Source organism: Stenella coeruleoalba (genome assembly GCF_951394435.1).
Source record: "Stenella coeruleoalba genome assembly, chromosome: 14".
NCBI classification, from domain to species: domain Eukaryota; kingdom Metazoa; phylum Chordata; class Mammalia; order Artiodactyla; family Delphinidae; genus Stenella; species Stenella coeruleoalba.
The window spans coordinates 72,199,924-72,220,096 of record NC_137160.1 but is presented as its reverse complement, the minus strand read 5'-3'; the positions used below and the strand labels follow the sequence as shown (position 1 = coordinate 72,220,096).

The 20,173-nt window shown below is 41.1% G+C and overlaps 1 protein-coding gene across 5 annotated transcripts in view; it reads right to left on the bottom strand.

Annotated features, from left to right (window-relative positions):
* The window catches only part of MYO1H (myosin IH), a 141,986-nt gene that overhangs the window by 92,085 nt on the left and 29,728 nt on the right, over positions 1-20,173 (bottom strand). The window lies entirely within an intron of this gene.

The window sequence follows — 20,173 nt, the reverse complement described above, 5'->3', positions numbered from 1 at the left end:
AGGATATTACCAAAAAGAACCTAGTCATACTGTGTGAGAAGTATGATATGTCAGAGATACTGATCCTGTCTTTATTTACATTTTTGATATTTTACTCATCATGGATTTTTTTACATTAATTTTGATTTTTTAAAAACATTGTTTATCTTGACTATTGAGGTTTTTTTGGCAACCATTTAAATTTTACACCCTTGCCTCATCCTAGTTCCAGACCTGCTGAGATTCAAAGTTCATTGATTTAAAAAAAAAAAAAAAAATCAGACGTGAACAGAAAAAAATATTGCAGAATACTGGTGAGATTATGTATCTGTTAGGTTTATTTCTCTTTGATTCCCTTTACGCTACTGAAAAGAGCAATTCTGTACAATACTGTTGAAAAGGGGATGAAATGTATACATAATTCTATAAGAAATAATTTCATTTGCCACAAAGTCTCCTAACCCAGTCAACCTCAAAAAGACCATTTCTTTTCTTTCTTCAAAAGAAATTGTGGACTAAGTTATATAGCATGAAAAAAAAAAAACAAAATGTCCGTTGACTGATAAATGAATAGACTAATGTGGTATATCCCTACAATGTCATATTATCCAGCTTTAAAGAAGAATGAGGGAGTTCCCTGGCAGTCCAGTGGTTAGGACTCTACGACTTGGCACTTTCACTGCCTTGGCACTTTTCAATCCCTGGTCCAGGAACTAAGATTCCACAATCCGTGCTGCATGGCCAAAAAAATAAAAAGAATGAAGTTCTGACACATACTGTAAGATGGATACATTTTTGACACATTGCTAAATGAAATACGTCAGACACAAAAGGCCATATATTGTATGATTCTATCTATATGAAGTGTCCAGAGTAGGCAAATCCATAGACAGAAAGTAGATTCGTGTTTGCTAGGGACTAAGGGGAGAAGGAAAAGAGCAGCAACTGCTAATGGGTATGGAGTTTCTTTGTGACGTGACAAAAATGTTCTGGAATCATGGTGATTCTTGCACAACTTTGTGAATATACTAAAACTCACTGAACCGTACGCTTTAAACAGGTAAATTTTATGGTTTTCAAATGATAATAAAGATGGTATTAAAAACAACAACAACAAACAGGGAAGAAAAATTAACCACAGCATAAGAATGCTAAATATAAGAAGAGGGGGGAAATGTCTATAAAATGAAACAGAGGCTTCTAGATACATGGCCAAGAAAATATCCTGCTAAAAAAGTAGGAGGCAGCTTTAGGCGGTAAAAAAATGTAGTAGCTTCAGCCGGCATTTTCAGCAGATCTAATCTTAGCTTTCCTAATTGCTTGATTTTCCTGAGCCTTATTTTCTCATCTGTGAAAATGTAGATAGTGATAGCTACTTCCCAGGGTTGGTATGAGGGTGGCCTTCACACACAGTAGGACTGCGACTCATGTCAGCCACAATCATGTATAGCTGTGTGCTTCTGGTTGCTGTCTCAGTTCATCTCAAGAAAAAGAATAAGTCGGCAGTGACTAGACTGAATAGGCAAAGGTTATAAGTGAAAGAACATCAGAGGAGACTGCTGCCTACAGAGAGGGAGAGAAAACTAGGAAATGAATAAATAAGAAGGAGAAGGTGATGGATAAGCAAATGGGCAAGTGGGTCATTAGAGATGGCAGGATAGATGTAGAGTAGCTAAGGCATTTAGGTACCACCTAAACTTGGGAGCTGGCTTAAAAACGACTAAGGTCCATGAAAATCTTGCAGCTCTTTGGTAATAGTAGCAAATCCTGACACAGTACTTATTCTGTGGCCAGTATTGTTCTAAGTGTTTTATACATTTTTAATCATTTACGCCCTACAATAACCTACAAGATAGATACTGTTATTGTTCCTGTTCTCAAGTTGAGGAAACGAGGCACAGAGGAGATAAATAACTTACCCAGAGTCACAAAGCCAGAAAGTCAGCTATAGTACCTGGTTCTTCTCTATTCCGCATTTTCTCTATTGTACCTTCAAAATGTTTGCTTTATGAAGTGTGACAAAACCAAAATGTCAGAGCAACTTGGGTTAGTAATAGCTTGAAATGATCTCTTAAGAGCCACGCGATTATTGTAACTGAGCTTTCAAATGTGCTATGAAAATGAAGTTGAAAAGATGTAAAACACACACTAGCCTGGGGAGTGAGCCTTGTCAGGGAATTAGACCCTGGGGCTCTCATATGGGGGCGGCGAGCCTGGCATCCCTCCCACCGAGCTTTTTGGGGAAATGGTGAACGGGTCCCCTACTCAGGGAGAAATATGGCCAAACACCTCACACCCAATCTTCTAAAAAGTGAATTGAGAGGTGTTGGGACCGAAATCAGCAGATGTAAGGTCTAGACAATGTTCTCAATGAACAGTTTTATCACAATTTGAGCAAGTGTTTTCCCATAAATTAGAGACCACAGGGTTCTATTTTTTCCTTTCTGCAAGGGGGCAAATTTCCCCAGTCAAGAGGCACGTGGTGCTAATTTTCGGAGCCATAAACGTGTTCTACGTGCATTGGGGGAAAACAGTGCCTATGCTTGTAGAAGTTATTGACTGCCCATCTGTTGTTTCTTCATTTTCTTCTTTATCAGTAAATATTCATTGAGTGTCCACAGAACGAAAACAGGAAGATCTGTGACAAATCCCTCTACTTTATATGGTGAATCTGCCATCAAAAGACATAGCGCCAATTCTGATGTGTCTACTGGAGACAAAAAGAGATTTCAGAAGGAATCTCAAACACGAGAGGGTGGCAGAAAATCCTTATCGGGTTAGGTTGTGTGTCTGCTACAGAACTACACTATTAAACAAAAGCAACAAATCTTCAGCTTTGAAAAAGGAGTTACACTCTACAACTGAGAGCAGGAGGGACAAATCATTGCGGGGGGACTGAAGGAATTGGCCCCTGCCGTACCCATCATTTCCCATCACATGGAAGACCTGTCCCGACCCTTTTCTCTTTTCTGAAAGGTCTAAAAAGTTCTCCTGAGGAGGCGAAGCACATAAAAGCTGCTCCTAACAATTTTCCTTCCAGGGTGGTCTCCCTTCTTCCCAAGAAGCTCTTGGCTCTGAGGAGGGCCCAGACGTTGTGTCTGAATGTTTGGCCAGGCGTCTGGGGACTTCAGAGACCCTCACCCTGTGTGGGCATGAGCTCTCTCAAGAGAGATGACCCAGGCTGGATCTCAGAACTTCTGCCTCCTGTGGAAACCATTCCTCAAAAGGCCTTCTGAAGTCAGGTGAGCTCAAGAAGGAATTATTTGCCATCTTGGATTGTTAAAATATGAAAGGTGGGACAACCGAAAGCTCTGAAAATCAACAGGAGACAGACTCCTGCAAACTTTCTAAAATGGATTTCCTACTTCAGACGCTGACGGACGGTTTAGTAACAGGATAATAATGATGAAACACTAAAGCGTATGATACGTGAAGGATTATTTTAGAGTAAATTAGAATAATTAACAAAAAAGAGTCCCTTGCAACCAGGAAAATTTATCCATGGCATAATGCCATGCCCAAAAGCAGCATTTAAATGATACTTAAGTGAGCAGTCTGTCAAATTATGTCCAGTATTATAATATGCATTAATTTTGAAAGAAAAACTTCTACTGCTACCCATATTCAAAAACAACAACAACAACAAAAACAAAAAACCAACCCTCTGACGTAAACAGAGACAGTCCCAATCCAATGATTATTTTTGGTTTAACAACCCAAGGCTACAACTATAAAGCCAGGTGAAACAAAGGGATAAAAATAGTGTGATTTCCTAGAAATCCCACGATGCAATTTCACTTTGAACTTGCAAGAAAATATCCAGGCATGATCTGCATGCAACTGGGTGGCGTTTTGTTCTAGAACGATGGGCCCCAATTAAAAATAATGAGGCTTGTCTCCAGCCGCCAGACCCAATTAGAGATAATAAGGAGTGATAGTTCCTGAAATAGATTCATTTTTCTCTGATAGACGAATTGGGACAGGGGTCTTGGTCGGGGTCATTGGGATAGGTCTGGCAACAAAACATGGGTCACTCAGGCTTAAGAAGCCCTTACGAATCCAGTTATTAAATAAGGAAGTAGGAATAACACCACAAATCGTTCATTCATCGGCCACTTACACCCCACCACATTCAGATCTACATTGTTAGCCAAACAGGGTGACTATTGATATTAAAAACTTCAAAATAATGACCGTAACCTTTAACTGATTGTTTAAAAAAATACTGGAACGGAAGTGTGGCTGACTTCACGTATGTGTGTTTATGCATGCGTGTATATGTGTACACACACATTCGCCCTTCTTATCTGGAATAATTGTAGACTTGTAGTAAAGTTGCAGAGACAGTACAGGGAATTCTTATATAACGTTCGCCTAGTCTCCCTTAATGTTAACATCTTATATAACCTGGCAGGTTTATCACAACTAAGAAATGAAATTACCATTTCTGTCAACTACACTTATTAGTCTGGGACTGGGAGAAGAGAGACCAAGATGGTGTGATGGGATTGAAGTAGAGGGACAGGGCTGCAGCAGGAAGTAATTCAGAAACATACAAACTGCTGGGGCCCTGGGCAACCGGGACAATAATGGGACCACTCACCAGGTGAAAGAGATCACCTGCACAGGTACAGACAGGCAAGCAGGTTGTGCCCAAGGTATCTGATTACCCTCTTCTGGCAAAGGTGGCTGCGAGCTGAGAGGACCTCAGCACAGAAATGTTTTCTAGACAGAGGGTTTACCCTGTAATGAAAAATAGTCATCAAGGATGCAAAGGTCTTGTGTAAGCCTTAAAGAAGAGAGAACTAAGCCACTCTCAGGATGGTCCATTTGGAAAGATTCAGTGTGAATCCACCGTCTTCACCCCTGGTTCCCTGAGCAAGATTTTAAACTCTAACAAAATGACAACGTTAACACCTATATAAGAGACATATTGAAATGGTGTATTTTGCAAAATATCTTAATCATAAAGAGGAAAAAAGTTTTAAAAATAAGTTTGGCAGATGGGATTTTTCCAAAGATGGTCACAAGCGTATTGCCCATTCCACCTGTTCTTCTAGATCTTTCCATTCCTCCATCAAAAGGTAGAGTTTAATTCCTCCCTTGAATCTAGGTGGGCTTGTGACTCACTTGTAACCAACAGAATGTGGCAGAAAGGACACTGTGTGGCTTCAAAGACACAACTGTCATCAGAGCAGCCCGGCTGCCCTGAGGCTGCCACGTTGTGTGGAAGCCCAGCTATGTGGAGAGGCCACCTGCAGCCCTTCTGGTTGGCAGCTCTCATCCTCCAGTCTCCCCAGCCAGGTGCCAGATGCGAGAGTGAACAAGCTTTCAGATAGCTTGAGCCCAGCTATCAAATCACTCCCATCCCAGCCTTCCAGTCTTCCCAGATGAGGACCCGGATATCAAGGAGCAAAGACAAGCCCATCCCACTGTTCCCTACTGGAATTCATCACCCACAGGATTAGTGAGCATAATAAAAGCATGGTTGTTTATGCCACAAAATTTGGGGTGGTTTTTTATTCCCCAGTAGTAAACAAAACAATGAGGCATATACTCTCTTGACTGACCTCCATGGACCAAATCCCAAGACTAGCCATTTCTTTCCATCCCCTGTTGACACCTTGATGACACCCAGGCCTGCGGAACTCTCAAAAGCAGAAGACCTTCTAGAACCTTGTTACATAAGGTCCAGGAACTAGCAGCCTCAGCATCATCTGGGAGGGCTTAGAACTGTACCATCTCAGGCCCCATCCCAGACTTACTGAATCAGAATCTGCCTTTTGATAAGATCTCCCGGTTAAAATAAAATACTCAGGATTCTGTCTGAGTATTTCAGAATGCATGGCAGACACTGTGCACCAAAGACCAATCAGAGCTCCTTCCTCCCTTGCCTCCTATCTGACAGGATGGAAATGTAAAATGCTGGGTTTTCCAGGCTCCCTTGCAGCTAGGGGAGGCAACATGGCCCATATTTAGCCAAAGAGCTACAAGTGGGAGTGCCTGGGAGAGGCTTTCAAGAAATCTTTTAAAGAAGGAAGATCCAATTTATGTATAGGTCTTTCAACGCATCACGAAACATTTTAAAAACACATCTGGTTCTCTGCTTTTCATTGCTGTACAGTATTCCAGGTATAGATCCGCCCTGTTCAACCCATCCATTTCCCTAATGATAGATACTTAGGTCATTTCCAGCTCACCACTCCCTCAAAATCCAGCGTGATGAACATCTCAGATGTGTTCTCTTTTGAACATACACTCAAGTCCTCTCGGGAGTGTATGCCCAGGAGTGAGACTACTGGGTCATAAGGCACATAAGAACATAATTGCATTGCATTCTGCAAAACCCTTTTCTAGAATGATCGTAGAAGTCAGTCTGTCCTTCCTTCAATAGTGCATTATGGCTCCTGGTTCTCTGTATCATAGCCTTTCCTTGGCACTTTCAGGCTTTCCAGTCTTTGCCAGTCTCACGGGTATAAAGTGGTATTCCATTGCAGTTTACTTTGTATTACTGATTATTTGTGAAGTTAGAGAGAATGATTAACCACAAATGTTTATTAGCTAGTCAGTTTCACCTTTATGAGCCAGTCAGAGAAACTTTTCTCACATGCATGAGTGCATTTCTGGGTCTCTATTCTTCTTCACTGTTCATGTGTGCTTTCATTATGCCTTAAGAGTGTGGATTAATAATTGATTGGAATTTTATCAAATGGTTTAATTAAGGAGAACTGACATATTTACAATGCTAAATTATCACCTCCAAATCATTAGGGAAATGCAAATCAAAATACAATGAGATATCACTTCACACCCATTAGGATGGTTATAATGTTTTTAAAAAACACACAAAATAACCAATGTTGGTGAAGATGTGGAGAAACTGGAACCTTCGTGCACTGCTGGTAGGACTGTAAAATGGTACAACTGCTATGGCAAACAGTATGGAAGTGCCACAAAATATTAAAAATAGAATTATCATACAATCCAGCAGTTCCAATTCTGGGTATATATCCCGAAGAATTCAAAGCAAGGACTCAATCAGATATTTGCACACCCACGATCCTAGCAGCATTTTTCAAAACAGCCAGAAGGTGGAAGCTATCTAAATGTTTATTGATGAATGAATGGATAAACAAGAATGTGGTGTGTCTACCCACACACACAGACAGAAGATGATTACTCAGCCTTAAAAAGGAAGAAAACGCTGACACACGCTGCAACATGGCTAAAACTGAAAGACATTACACTAAGTGAAATAAGCCAGATACAAAAGCACAAATGAGGCATAGAGTAGAGTCAGATTCATAGAGAGAGAGAGAGAAGAATGCTTGTGGCCAGAGACTGAAGGCAGTTAATGTCTGATGGGTACAGAGTTTCAGCTGGGGAAGATGAAAAGAATTCTGGAGATGAATGGTGGTGATAGTTATACAACAATGTAAATGTACTTAATGCTACAGAACTGTACACTTAAAAATGGTTAAGATGGTAAATTTTGGGCTTCCCTGGTGGCGCAGTGGTTGAGAGTCCGCCTGCCGATGCAGAGGACACAGGTTTGTGCCCCGGTCCGGGAAGATCCCACATGCCGCGGAGCGGCTGGACCCGTGAGCCATGGCCGCTGAGCTAGCGCGTCCAGAGCCTGTGCTCCACAATGGGAGAGGCCCACGTACCGCGGAAAAAAAAAAAAAAAAAAAGATGGTAAATTTTACTTATTTTACCACCATAAATAAATTATCTCATGGATGAAAAATTGTCTCTCTCTCCATTTATTCTCATCTTGTTTCTGGATCTTTCAAAGTTTTAAAACTATTCTCCATTAAAGTGTTTTGCAACAATGAACTATCAGATAGAGAAATTAGGGAAATGAGCCTATTTACAATAGCATCAAAAATAATAAAATGCTCAGGAATAAATGTAACCAAGTAGGTGAAAGATCTGTACAATGAAAACTACAACACATTGAAATAAATTATACACACAAATAAATGGAAAGATATTTCATGTTCATGGATTGGAAGAATTAATATTGTTAAAATGTCTGTACTACTCAAAGCAAACTACAGATGCAATGCAAAATTCCTATCAAAATTCCAACTTTTTTAAAAAAATTTTTTATAGGGATAGAAAAAAAAATCCTGAAATTTGTACAGAACCACAAAAGACTCTCATAGCCAAAATAATATTGAGAAAGACAAGCAAAGCTGGAGGCATCATGCTTCCTGATGTCAAACTATATTACAAAGTCATAGTGGTCAAAACGTGTGGTATCGGCATTAAAACAGACACACAGATCAATGGAACAAATAGAGAGCCCGCAAATAAACCCATACGTATATGGTCAATTAATTTATAACAAAGGCACCAGGAATATACAGTGGGGAAATGACAATCTCTTCAATAAATGGTGCTGGGAAAATTAGACAGCCATGTGCAAAAGAATGAAACTAGACTCCTATATTACACCAAACAAAAAAAAAAAATCAAGTCAGTATGGATTAACTTAAACATAAGACCTAAAACTGTAAAACTCCTCAAAGAAAACATAGGGGATAAACTCCTTGACACTGGTCTTGGCAATGATGTTTTAGATTTGATACCAAAAAGCAAAGCAGCAAAAGCAAAAATAAGTGGGAGTGAAACAAACTAAAAAGCTTCTGCACAGCAAAGAAACCTAGCAAGAAAATGAAAAGGCAACTTACAGAATGGGAGAAAATATTTGCAAACCTCCTATCTGATAAGGGTTTAATATCCAGCATATGCAAGGAACTCATACAACTCACAGCAAAAAACAAAAACCCCAATTAAAAAGTGGGCAAAAGACCTGAATAGACATTTTTCCAAGGAAGACACACAGATGGCCAACAGGTACATGAAAAGATGCTCAACATCATTAATCATCAGGGAAATGCAAATCAAAACCATGATGAGGTATCATCTCACACTTGTTAGAATAGCTCTCATCAAAAAGACAAAAGATAACAAATGCTGGCAAGAATGTGTGGAAAAGGGAACCCTTGTGCACTGTTTGTGGGAATGTAAACTGATACAGACACTAGGGAAAACAGTATGGAGATTCCTCAAGAAATTAAAAATAGAACTGTATGACCCAGCAATCCCACTTCTGGTGATATATCTGAAGGAAACGAAATCACTCTCTTGTTGAGATATCTGCACCCCCTTGTTTATTGCAGCATTATTCACAACAGCCAAGGTATGGAAACAACCCAAATGTCTGTTGACAGATGAATGGATAAACTCAGCGTGGTATATATACACAATGGAATATTATTCAGCCTCAGAAGGAAATCCTGCCATTTTCGACATCATGGATAAAGCTAGAGGACACTATGTGAAGTGAAGGATGCCAGACAGAGAAAGACAAATACTGCATAGTATCACTTACATGTGAAATCTTAAAAAAAAAAATAAAAAGACAAACTCAAAGAAACAGAGTGAAAAGTGGTTGCCGGGGGTTGGGGACTGGGGTTAATAGGGTGAGGTTGGTAAAGGGTACACATTTTCAGCTACAAAATGAACAGTCTGAAGATCTAATGAAAAACATGGCGACTATAGCTGATAACACTGTCTTATATAATTAAAATTTGCTGAAAGCAGATCTTAAATGTTTTCACAGACAAAAAAAGGTAAGTATGTGAGGCGATTTGTTAATTACCTTGATGGGGGGAAATCCTTTCACAACGTCTATGTTTATCAAACCATCACGTTGTACCCTTTAAATCTTACAATTGGCAATTATACCTCAAAAAAGCTAAAAAAAAGTTTTGGATACATCTCATTCTTTTTAGTGGCATATAACATGTGTCTGTTGATTGACTGATTGAGGTAAGAACATTTAACATGCGTTTTACCCTCTTAAATTTTTAACTGTGTAACACAGTGTTGTTAAGTGTATTTTACTGTTAAGTGTTCTACAGACACCTTACCCCATCCTACACCTTTCCAGGCCCCTCTCCCACAAGGAGCCCAATTCTTTCTTGTTATTTTCCAGACCAGAGGAAATCAGGTGGATAAACAAGGTATTGGTGATTTAACAACTGAATTTTAAAACACCAACAAGGAATGAGATAAGAGCATAAAAGAATGGCTTCACACTGTCCTGGACAACCGGAAGGCAGATTATTTGGAAAGAAAAACAGGCAACTAACTGGACTGCTCTTGTACCCAGGATCTTGCCAAGTGTCAGATCCTAGGGAGCTATCCTTTCACCAGAAGACCCTGTCTGAAGGTCTTGGAAAAAAGAAGGAGGAAGCCTGCATTTCCCGATTCTGAGACCTAAAGGTGTGTTTGAATAGTAACAGCTAGTTTTTATTTGTCTAAGAGAGGAGAGTAGACCTACAGTAGATAATCCAGGAGTGCTTTCTATGTGCTTGCAAGACGTAATCCACAACATCCAACTACATGCACATTCCTTCTACCCTCTGCCCTTGGGACCAAGAGACCTTGGCTTCCATCTGCTTCTTTGCTCCTTAGACCCAGCTGGGTGGGAAAGATACCAAGATGGCCAGAATTGGGAGGGACTGCTAACAAGGATTGTTTTCAGCTGATGGGGGGCTCTGTCCTAACTTAAGAGAGGCAATGAGGAGCTCTTAGACCATGCTGTGTCCTATGATCATTGACAGGTGGGTAAGCTCAGCTCAAGTTATTTTGCCTTCTGTCCCCCTTGGTTTTCTCCTGACTGGGACAGTTCTGAGCAGGTAACGAGGGGCAGCTTGCTTAACAGTTATCAGCGTGGCTAAGGGTGAGTCTGCTCTATCGTTCACCATCAACATCGTACGCACGGAGAGCCTGTAAAGGACTTAGAAGCTACACACACCAAACAGATGAAAACCAATACAGTGAATAAACTCAACATCTAGAACAGTGCCGTCAGTAGAACCTCCTATAACGATCGTGATGATCTGGGTCTGCATTGCCCAATATGGTAGCCATCCAGCACTTGAGATGTGGCTAATGAACAAGCAACAAATTTAAATTTTAATTCATTTTAAACAGCCCCATGTGGCTATTGACTACTATATGAGACAGTGAAGGTTTTGTTTTTTTCAATCTGTTCCTTTCCTCCCCAGTCTTACAATAGTCCAATGGTCCTCAGCCAGGGGCAACTTTGCCCCTGAAACCCAGGAGTCATTTATCACTGGAGATATTTTTGGTTTCATCGTGGGGGGTGGGATGTCACTGGCATCCAGTGGGTAGACCAAACATCCTACAAAGCACAGGACAGCTCCACACCGCCAAGCGGAGAATCAACAAGCCCAAATGTTAACACCAAGGCTGAGAATCCTTCTCTAGTCTTGTTTATGGTAAGCGAGGCTTTTCATAATTTGTACAACTGTTATTTTCTTGATTTTTCAAAAACTATTAAATTATGGTAAAACAGATAAAATTTGTGGAGTAAACACATAAAATGGCAACTACAATTCTACTTTCTGTCTCTGTGAATTCGACTGTTTCTAGGCACCTCATATAAGTGGAAAGATGCACTGTTTGTCTTTTTGTGATGGTTTATTTCACTTAGTATAATGTCTTCAAGGTTCATCCATGTTGTAGCATGCGTCAGAATTTCCTTCCTTTTTAAGGCTGAATACCATTAAGTTCTGTTTATCCGTTCACCCACTGGTGGACACGTGGGTTGCTTCCACCTCTTGACTCTTTTCCATAACGCTGTGAACATGGATGTGTCATTTAATTGATTTAAAAGAAACTGGGAATGATTTTAAACTTACAGAAAAGTTGCAAAGATGATACAGAGAGCTCTCATCTGCTCCTCACTTAGTTTCCTCCATTACTATTTCATATCATCATGGTACGCTGTCGCAACTAAGAAACCAAATGTGGGACATTTCTATTAACTGCACTCCAGACTTAATTCAGATGTTACCAGTTTTTTTCCACTAATGCCCTCTTCTTCCTCCAGGATCCAACCCAGGACACCACACTGCCTTTAGTCGTCACCCCTACCCGGTCCCTTCTGGGCTGGGACAGTTTCTTGTTCTTCGTTTTTCATGACCATGACAGGTTTAAAGGGCACGGGTCAGGTATTTTGTAGAATGTGCCTCAGTTTGGGTTTATCTGTTCTCATCAGTAGAGCAAAAGTTAGAGATTTAGAAAGAATACCCCAGAGGTGAAGCGCATCTCGTCGCATCCTATCCCATCCCCTCAGGGACTCATGGGATCCACATGACATCACTGACATTAACTTTTATCACTTGGTTAAGGTTGTATGGGCCAGGCTGCTCCCCTGTAACGTCACTATTTTTCCCTCTCTATACACTGTTATTCGGAGGTGAGTCGTTAAGACCAGCCCAGTGGGGAAGGGGGAGGAAAGGGGAGAGAATTAATATCCGCCTCCTGGAGGAGAGAGGATGTAAATACATTATTTGGGACCTTCCGTTAAGAATATTTCTCGTTTCTCCCCCATTTATCGCTTTTTTTCAGTCATTCATGTCGGTACATGCTCATGGGTATTTATTTTACACTTTAGGTTATACTCCAATTTTTCTGTTTGTTTTGGCCATCCCTTGCTTTTCTAAACAGTATATCAACAACTATGTATCCTGCACTTGATACTTCAACATGTTTCAAACCTGATAGGCTTTTTCCAAGGAATGAGTCTTGCCTCAATGTTACTGATATCATTGATATTTATGACAATAAAGGCCACATTGATCATTCTGAACAAGGTCCTATCCACCCCAGCACCTGAGAAACAGAGCTGAGCTAAGAGCCAGTTGCCACGCTGGCTCTAGAATAATCCTGAGAAGCTTACAAGCGTCCCCTCAAGATGGGGCTGCCAAACCCTTCTGGGAGGGTAATTAATTGGTCCAATAGAGGACATGGTCATTATCACTCAGCTGGCCCATCTCTGTCACAAATCCCTGGGTTCAGGAAAAGCAATAAAACCCGTGTGGGGTGCACATGCCTAAAAGCAAGATAATTCCTGGAGTCAGACATACACAGTGTTCACTCGTACTTTTGTTTTGAGCTCTGTAACAAAACGGTGTTTGGAAACAATACTTAGGATAAACAGTCCATTTGGATATAAGGTTTTGCTTTGCTTTTCAGAAACAAATCCTAAACAACCAAGAGAACTGCCTTAAGCTCTTTTAGGCATTCAGGCTTTTGGGTTTTCTTCGGCGACAACTTATTCTCCTGATTGGAAAGTTATTTCTCACCTTTACATCTGAAATCAAACCAGAGATTTGGAGGGAGAACTTATGTGGTTGTATATAGACATTGCCTATGAATCTTAATTACCACTGAAATGGCTAGGCTCCGATTTTAAACTGTTGTGAACAGTTATTTTAAGAGTACAAATAGTTTAAAAAGAAAACAGGCTTACTTACCTAGTTCAGAGTCCCAAGAACACACTGGCTACTCACTTACTGTAACGTGGTCTGGATTCAAGACTGTGTACGAGGGTGCCGTTTTCACTCTCAACATTAAGTATGTCAAGGGGTTTTCAGTCTGTGGCTCTGCGGACCGACAGTTTCAAAATCAGGGGCATTGTATCAATCTTTAGGAGTCCTTTTCATTTCTGGTGCAGATTAATTTCTGAAGCAGAGACCCCTCCCTAGCCCCCAGTCCATGCAGCACAGGATGACTTTCTTCCCCGCAATTAGTGAATAGCAGGTATTGGTTTTGATAACCAGCTCTCTGGGCTGGGCACATCTGCCAAATTCCCACTGCATGTCCCACTATGAAGTTGCTCTTTACAGGAATTCTCGTGGAATTTACAAGCGTTAAAGCTAAGCACACTGAGAGGATGCTTCTGCATAGGCACTTGGTAGGTTTCAGAACACACAGAAGGCACTGCAGAATATGGCACAGGCTAGGTGATGAAACGCAGGCATCCTTAGGGACTGAGCATCTCAAACAAGTCAGGCGCTAGGACCTCCACCGCATTTCTCCAGGCTGAAGTTGTGGAGGTCTTTTTGTCCGTTACACCCATGCATGTAATCAGCGATTGTTCCTATTGTAAATCCCAGATTCACCATCTGTATGTTCCAAAGGGCTGGGTGATTGTTAATATCCTGTCCCTATGGGATTAATCTGAAATTTCACACTAAATGATTTTTAAGTATAATTTGTTACAATGATACAACATTACCATTTCTAAAACAAACAGCCAGGATTGTTACCTTGCAATAAAAAGCAAAAAGTTTGTGTGCTACTGTTTTACATTCACTTCTCTTTAGACACAAATAGAGGTATGAAAAAAAAAACAAAACCACCCAGCCCAGAACCTTGGGAAGGGGTTTTAAGTAAGGGAACACACTGCTTTTTTATTCCTGGTGAACAGGATCTGAACGTGCAGTAGTGATAAAAGTAAGAGAATTCTCTGAGCAGTCTTTAAAAACCACTCAGGGTTGTCTGGTGTTTGCAGAAAAAAGAAACTTACAGTAAAAAATCCAAGTTTGGATTCTCTATTGAGCAAAGAACTGTTAAAAGCTTTTTGTAGACAAATGAGGAGCCTCCAAAACCAGTCTGTGATATTAAAAAGAGCTGGCTTGAAGTGTGCAGAGAATATTCTTTTTCACGTCTTGGTTTGCTACACAAAAGGTGTTACTCCAGTCAAAAGTTTTAACGCTACGAATTTCAAAATATACTGTCCAAAATAGTATATTATTTGGAATAAAATCTAACCACAGCCAGGATACCAAACATTGAGACAGTTTTGCATACTTTACTAAGAATGAAGCCTTCCCACTAGATTGAAACGCATACAGCAATTTTATTTTCCTGAACTTTTTAGGGTGGGTTCAAATTTTCCCTTTTATGGATCAGATGGCCCAGATGCTGGAACCACTTCAGCAGTTACAAAGTTCGCTCAACTTCATTTTTGTTATAATCTACCCCATAAACTAAACGTATGACACCTATGGGACCTGTGTGGTGACCAGCAATTCCCTGGGGTGTAGCTACAACCCTCTCAGTGGGATGTGCCTTGTCCCAAGCCATGCATCATTCAAAAAGATGCCTAAAAGGGCCTGCCCATTAGAAACCACTCAGGGCAGAAGTGTAGGAGGGTGGGGTCCCGCTACCACTTCTTCCCCAACCCCGACACGGTCAGGTAGAATAGCTAAAGTGAGCCAAATCAGAGTTATTTCCTCCTGTCTCATATGGGTGCAATCGCACCCCCCCACACACACACCATTGTGAGGACCAAGAAAGATGTACAAAGCACTTAGCACATCATCATGCAGAATCAGTTTTCCAGAAAGGATACCTTATTTTTTTTTTTTATTAGCTACTGACCATCTTTCTGAGGTTCTGACAGCATCACGGGCACAAAAACCATTTTACTTTTGTCTTCATTATCATAAGAAAACAAAGATCCAAGAAAAACATGGTCAGAGACCAATGGCAAAGACCCTGGCCTTGGGGTTGGGCGATAAGGAGTAGTGGAGCCTGTGGCAAACTGGAAAGCACGTGACCCTCCCTCTAACGGGGGTGGGGGGGTGGGGGGTTCGGCAGCGGCATTCAGTCTGAGCCATCCGAGCCGAGGGCTCCCCCCTGGGATTGTGGGCCTAGCATGGCCAACTTTTCAGATTTTTCAAGAAAAGCTGGAAATCACAGCTTGAAGGATTTTAAAATGCTGGCTTCTAATTCAAGTTTTTAAAAAGAAAGCCCATGACCCAAACAAAGCCTGTGTGTGGCTGCGTGTGGCCTGCAGACCCCTGGTTAAGGATGCCTGCTAGAAACCAATAGAAAAAGACATACAAAGAAAACAGAATATAGAATAGCGATCGTCACAGTTCTGTCTAATAATGTAGACTCTGATTAGATGTGGAATGGTATATTTATCGCACCCATAATATAGATCTTGAGGCTGCAGCAATATACAATGAGAATATACATATACACACACGACAAAGTACGCAAAGTGGCCAGATTAAATCAATTATAGAATTCAGAGGCAAGAGCCTTCCCCACATGCTGATTGCTGAATGGGAATTCCTGGTGGATAAATGAAAGAAAGGGCTTAGATTGGGTAAAAGTACAGATTGGGGCAGGAGATAACGATCTTGGATATTTTTTTCGTACCTAAAACAGCATTATCTTGAGGGAGCCTAATCTCATGTCTCCCTGGATGCCAGAAAAAGGCTGTCCAACCTTTCAGAGCACGAGAGAACTATAGTAAATCCAGACTATTGATTTGAAAGGTTGAGAGCTTCCCAGAGTGACTCAGTTGATTCCTTATTTGCTCCAGCAGAATCTAGCTACAGAACAATTAAGAACCTTTAGGAATTCTGGAAACACAAGCCCGTCATTGGTTGAGCATCTCCTATACATCAGGTGCTATTTCCAAGCTTCACACAGCCCTGACAGATGGGTGTTGTTTTTTCAAAATGGGGAAACAAAATTACGGGAATAACTCACCCCAAAACTACTCAGAAGGGAGGGGCAGCACTGAGACTTGAACCCGGGTTGGCCTCACAGCTGAGCCATTACAAAGTCCCCCTCCTAGGGTGCTGTCATCACATTTAGAGTCTGCAGGGAATGGGCGATTCTAAATCTTCTAATTCATATGGAATTGCCATGTTAAGATGTCTGTGATTATTTACTTTCCAAAAATAAAATATGCTTCAGGTCAAGATTACGCCAAACCATTAGATATGTCTTTTTTTATTCAAGAAGTATCTCACAGTTTTTCAGGGCCGGATAAATGAGCGTTACATCAAGGAGCATTATAACAATGTAGGTAGCCAAGATCACCCAGCTTTTTAAAATATTTTTATTCTAGGAGCCTGTTTTAGTCTCTAAAGTTTTTGGGTTTTTGTTTTTGTTTTTAAGTCTTTGTGTTTTTAAACTGAAGCCAAATAGAAAAACAGGCCAATAGTTTCAATGGGGTCACTGCCCAGATACATACATTGAAATTGATACCGGATTTTAAGGGTTTTTTTAAAGCATTTTATTTTTTTTACTCTGAATTATCACGATTAGCTGTAATTAAATTTGTTAAAACAACAGAAACTTGCTTGTCCATGTTCAACAGAAAAATTGCTACTTGTGTACATGGACTTGGCACTGACATTCTAGGGTGAGGTGTAGAACTCCATGGAATTTCGGCACTGGGTGAACCTCAGAGCTCTAATCCGACTTGTCTCTGGTTTGTGAATCCCCCTTCACCTCTTCTTAACCTTTGCATCAGCAGCTGGGTCAAGGGCACTTTCTACCATCAGAGGAGACAGGCCAGCCTGGGACTGCTCTTAGTGTTAGCAAGTTTTTCCTTATCCGGGTTAAAATAAGCCCTGGAACCTACAACCCAGTGATCTCAGTTTGGCTTTGGGGAAATCGCAGAAAAAAAAGCCTCCGGGTTTTATTCTTTCAACACTCAAATTCTCAAAAGAAAAAAAATTAATAAAAGGAATGCCTAGACATTGCCAAAACAACAACTAAATTAAGTTATTATAAAGGGGAGGACAAAGCTCCAACAACCTGCTTGGAGCACATTCAAGGGTCCCGCTCCATAAAAGGCTGAATTTATTAGCTACCAACCACCTTTCTGAAGAGTAGGACAGGGCAGTGATTGAACTAGCGGAAGCAATAGGGTACCATCAAGATATAAAAACCTTAGAGTACTCCCTTCCTGGAAACCTCCAAGGGTTTAGCATCCTTTTATTAAATAAGACGTATGCCAGCAATTATAAGTGGCATTATCCTCTACAGGCGCACTCCCAAAGAACCATAATACACGTATCAGTCATGCTAACAAGAGCAAAAGAGATCAACGGCCCGCGTACTTTCATGATCTCCCACAGAAAAAACCCATTCTGTCCTCCCATCTGCAGAAACTGTGTTTAGACATCAAACAGGGGCTTCACAGCGCCATGGAACCGACATCTTAGGAAATCAGAATCAGAAGTTCCTTTTAGAGGCAGCATCAACCTTGGGGAGTGAATACTGGGTAAGCTTTCTGTTGAGAACTTTCTTATGAGAAAATGCCACCTGACTAGATTTTGCAATTGACAAAGCAAGAAAAAAAAATTTTTTTTAAGCCTGTAAGTCTCCTGCGTGCCAGACACAGTCCAGGGCGCTGTGGCCTAGACGGGTTGTTCTAGTATAATCATTCGTGAAAAAGCACCTTGACGTTTCTGCTTCAAAGATACGCCCTGTGGTTCACTACACCAGCCAGTGAATCAGGGTGGGAGAAAGAGAAGTGATTATTTATTGCTACAAATCATATATTCCTGACCATGCGCCCTTTGCCCCCTCACTACCGGAAAATTAGAAAAAGCAAAGCAAAAGTCAAGAACTTAGGAAAAAGAAGAAAGAGTCATAGCCTGTAATAATATCAAGCTGCTTTCTGGTCAAACAAAGCCTGCTTTAAACTTGCTAAGTGAGTGAGTAGTTTTTAATCCTTCAAGAGCAGCACAGTTCCTACACACTGCCTATGAACTGGTCTTCCCAGTTATGACTGAGTTGGTTTTAAGCTCATCAACAACATCCCAAACAAACATTTCTTACATAGCCTTGGGCACCCTAGCTCTGAACAGACCAGGCAAATTAATCTACTGCTTAACTCCCAAAACTTCAGAAATAACCAGCCCAAGTTGGAACATTCTCTGCTACATCAAACCGGAGAGCAAGCAGAAAAGCCATATACCTATTGTTTTTGCTCCTTTCTGCATTTCCTTTATAACCAGAGGACTGAGGAACTGTTGAGGCTTTTGGAAATCTTGCTAGCAGGGAAGCAGATCCATTTGCAAAATCAGAATCGATCTGAGGCTCTCCGTAGCCAGAAGCAAATGATAAGGTGCTATAGAGCCATGGAAACAGGTGAATTTCACATTCTTTCATTTAAAAAAGAAAAAAGGGTAGTATTGGCCATCTTTATGTAATTCAGTAAGATCACCTGGTACAGGCGCCCATATTTATTCAATCAGAGAATCGCCGGAGACTTGGTACAAAACAAGAATTCCCCAGCTCTTCCCTTTTATGGTTCTAATTTCACCCCAGGTGACTCTTATAATTCAGCAGGCTTGAGAAATACCATACATTTATAAAAGGGAAAATACATTAACCTAACAAAAGAAGGATTTCTGCTAAGTTACCTGGGTTTTCTGAATAACTCTAACAGTAGGCGTTTGAGTGCCAATATCGTCACCAACCAACCCTGAAGCAAAGAACTCAAAAGCTCAACTCTTTAGGGAAATGATACAGTTGCTAACCAAAAATCCCTGCAGAGAGGCCAAGTTCCTAAGGAAAACAAGGGGGTTTTGAGGACTGCCCAGGACAAACTGAACCTCTATTTTTAAAAAATGTTTTATTTTAGTGAAAGGTCTTTGCTCTTTTTTCTCCATAGTGCATGAGTCTACAGAACTCAGATTGTCTGCCTTTTATTTTAAAAGCTTTACTGACTCCACCAGGCTTCAGAAGGGAGACTTTCTTTGCAAACCACTCTAAAGATATAAAATTATACCTGGATGAAAAGGACTGTTACTTCAAAAGGAGGTTGTCACGTCAACCCCCCACCCCTCCCACACTATTTACTGACAACTCCATTAAGGATTAACAGAAATAAACCCAAATGCTTTGAATGCTTACAACTTAACCTCTGAATTAATTGGAGGTCATTCGGGGACATTCAAAGCAATGTAAACTACATTGCTACATTAGTGACGTAGTGAACTACATTACTACAACGTAAACTAGAACCGGTCAAAATACACATTTTCAATATATGCAGGTCGCAGAGAGATGAAAACTGAGACGTTTCATGACCATGACCATGACCTTAACTAACATCTGTAAATTACATTTTCCCCCCTAGAGACTGCAAGCTGATCTATTTACTTCTGGCAGAGAAGAAAGGAGCAAGGGCGCCCAGGTGCTACAAGAAAACCATTCGGGACATGGAGCAACGCCCAGGTCACAGCCCACCTGAGTGAAAAATGAAATCCAGGTACTGTACACTCAGCCTAGGCAGTCCCGGCTCCTTCTTGAAAGTAAACAGTAGGTCGGAAAGGCTTCCCAACCACAGGTGCGGAGACGCGGTTCCCCTGCCCGCTACGGGATAAACAAACAACGTGAGGACAGCCTGGAGAAACCCAAGAAGCACTGGATGCCCGGCCTCACTCGGCCAGAGGCGCAGATTTGAGTCGAATATCCACACGCAGGGGCAGAGGCTGTGGAGTCGCCGTGGCCTAGTTCGAATCCCCACTCTGCCCGTGCG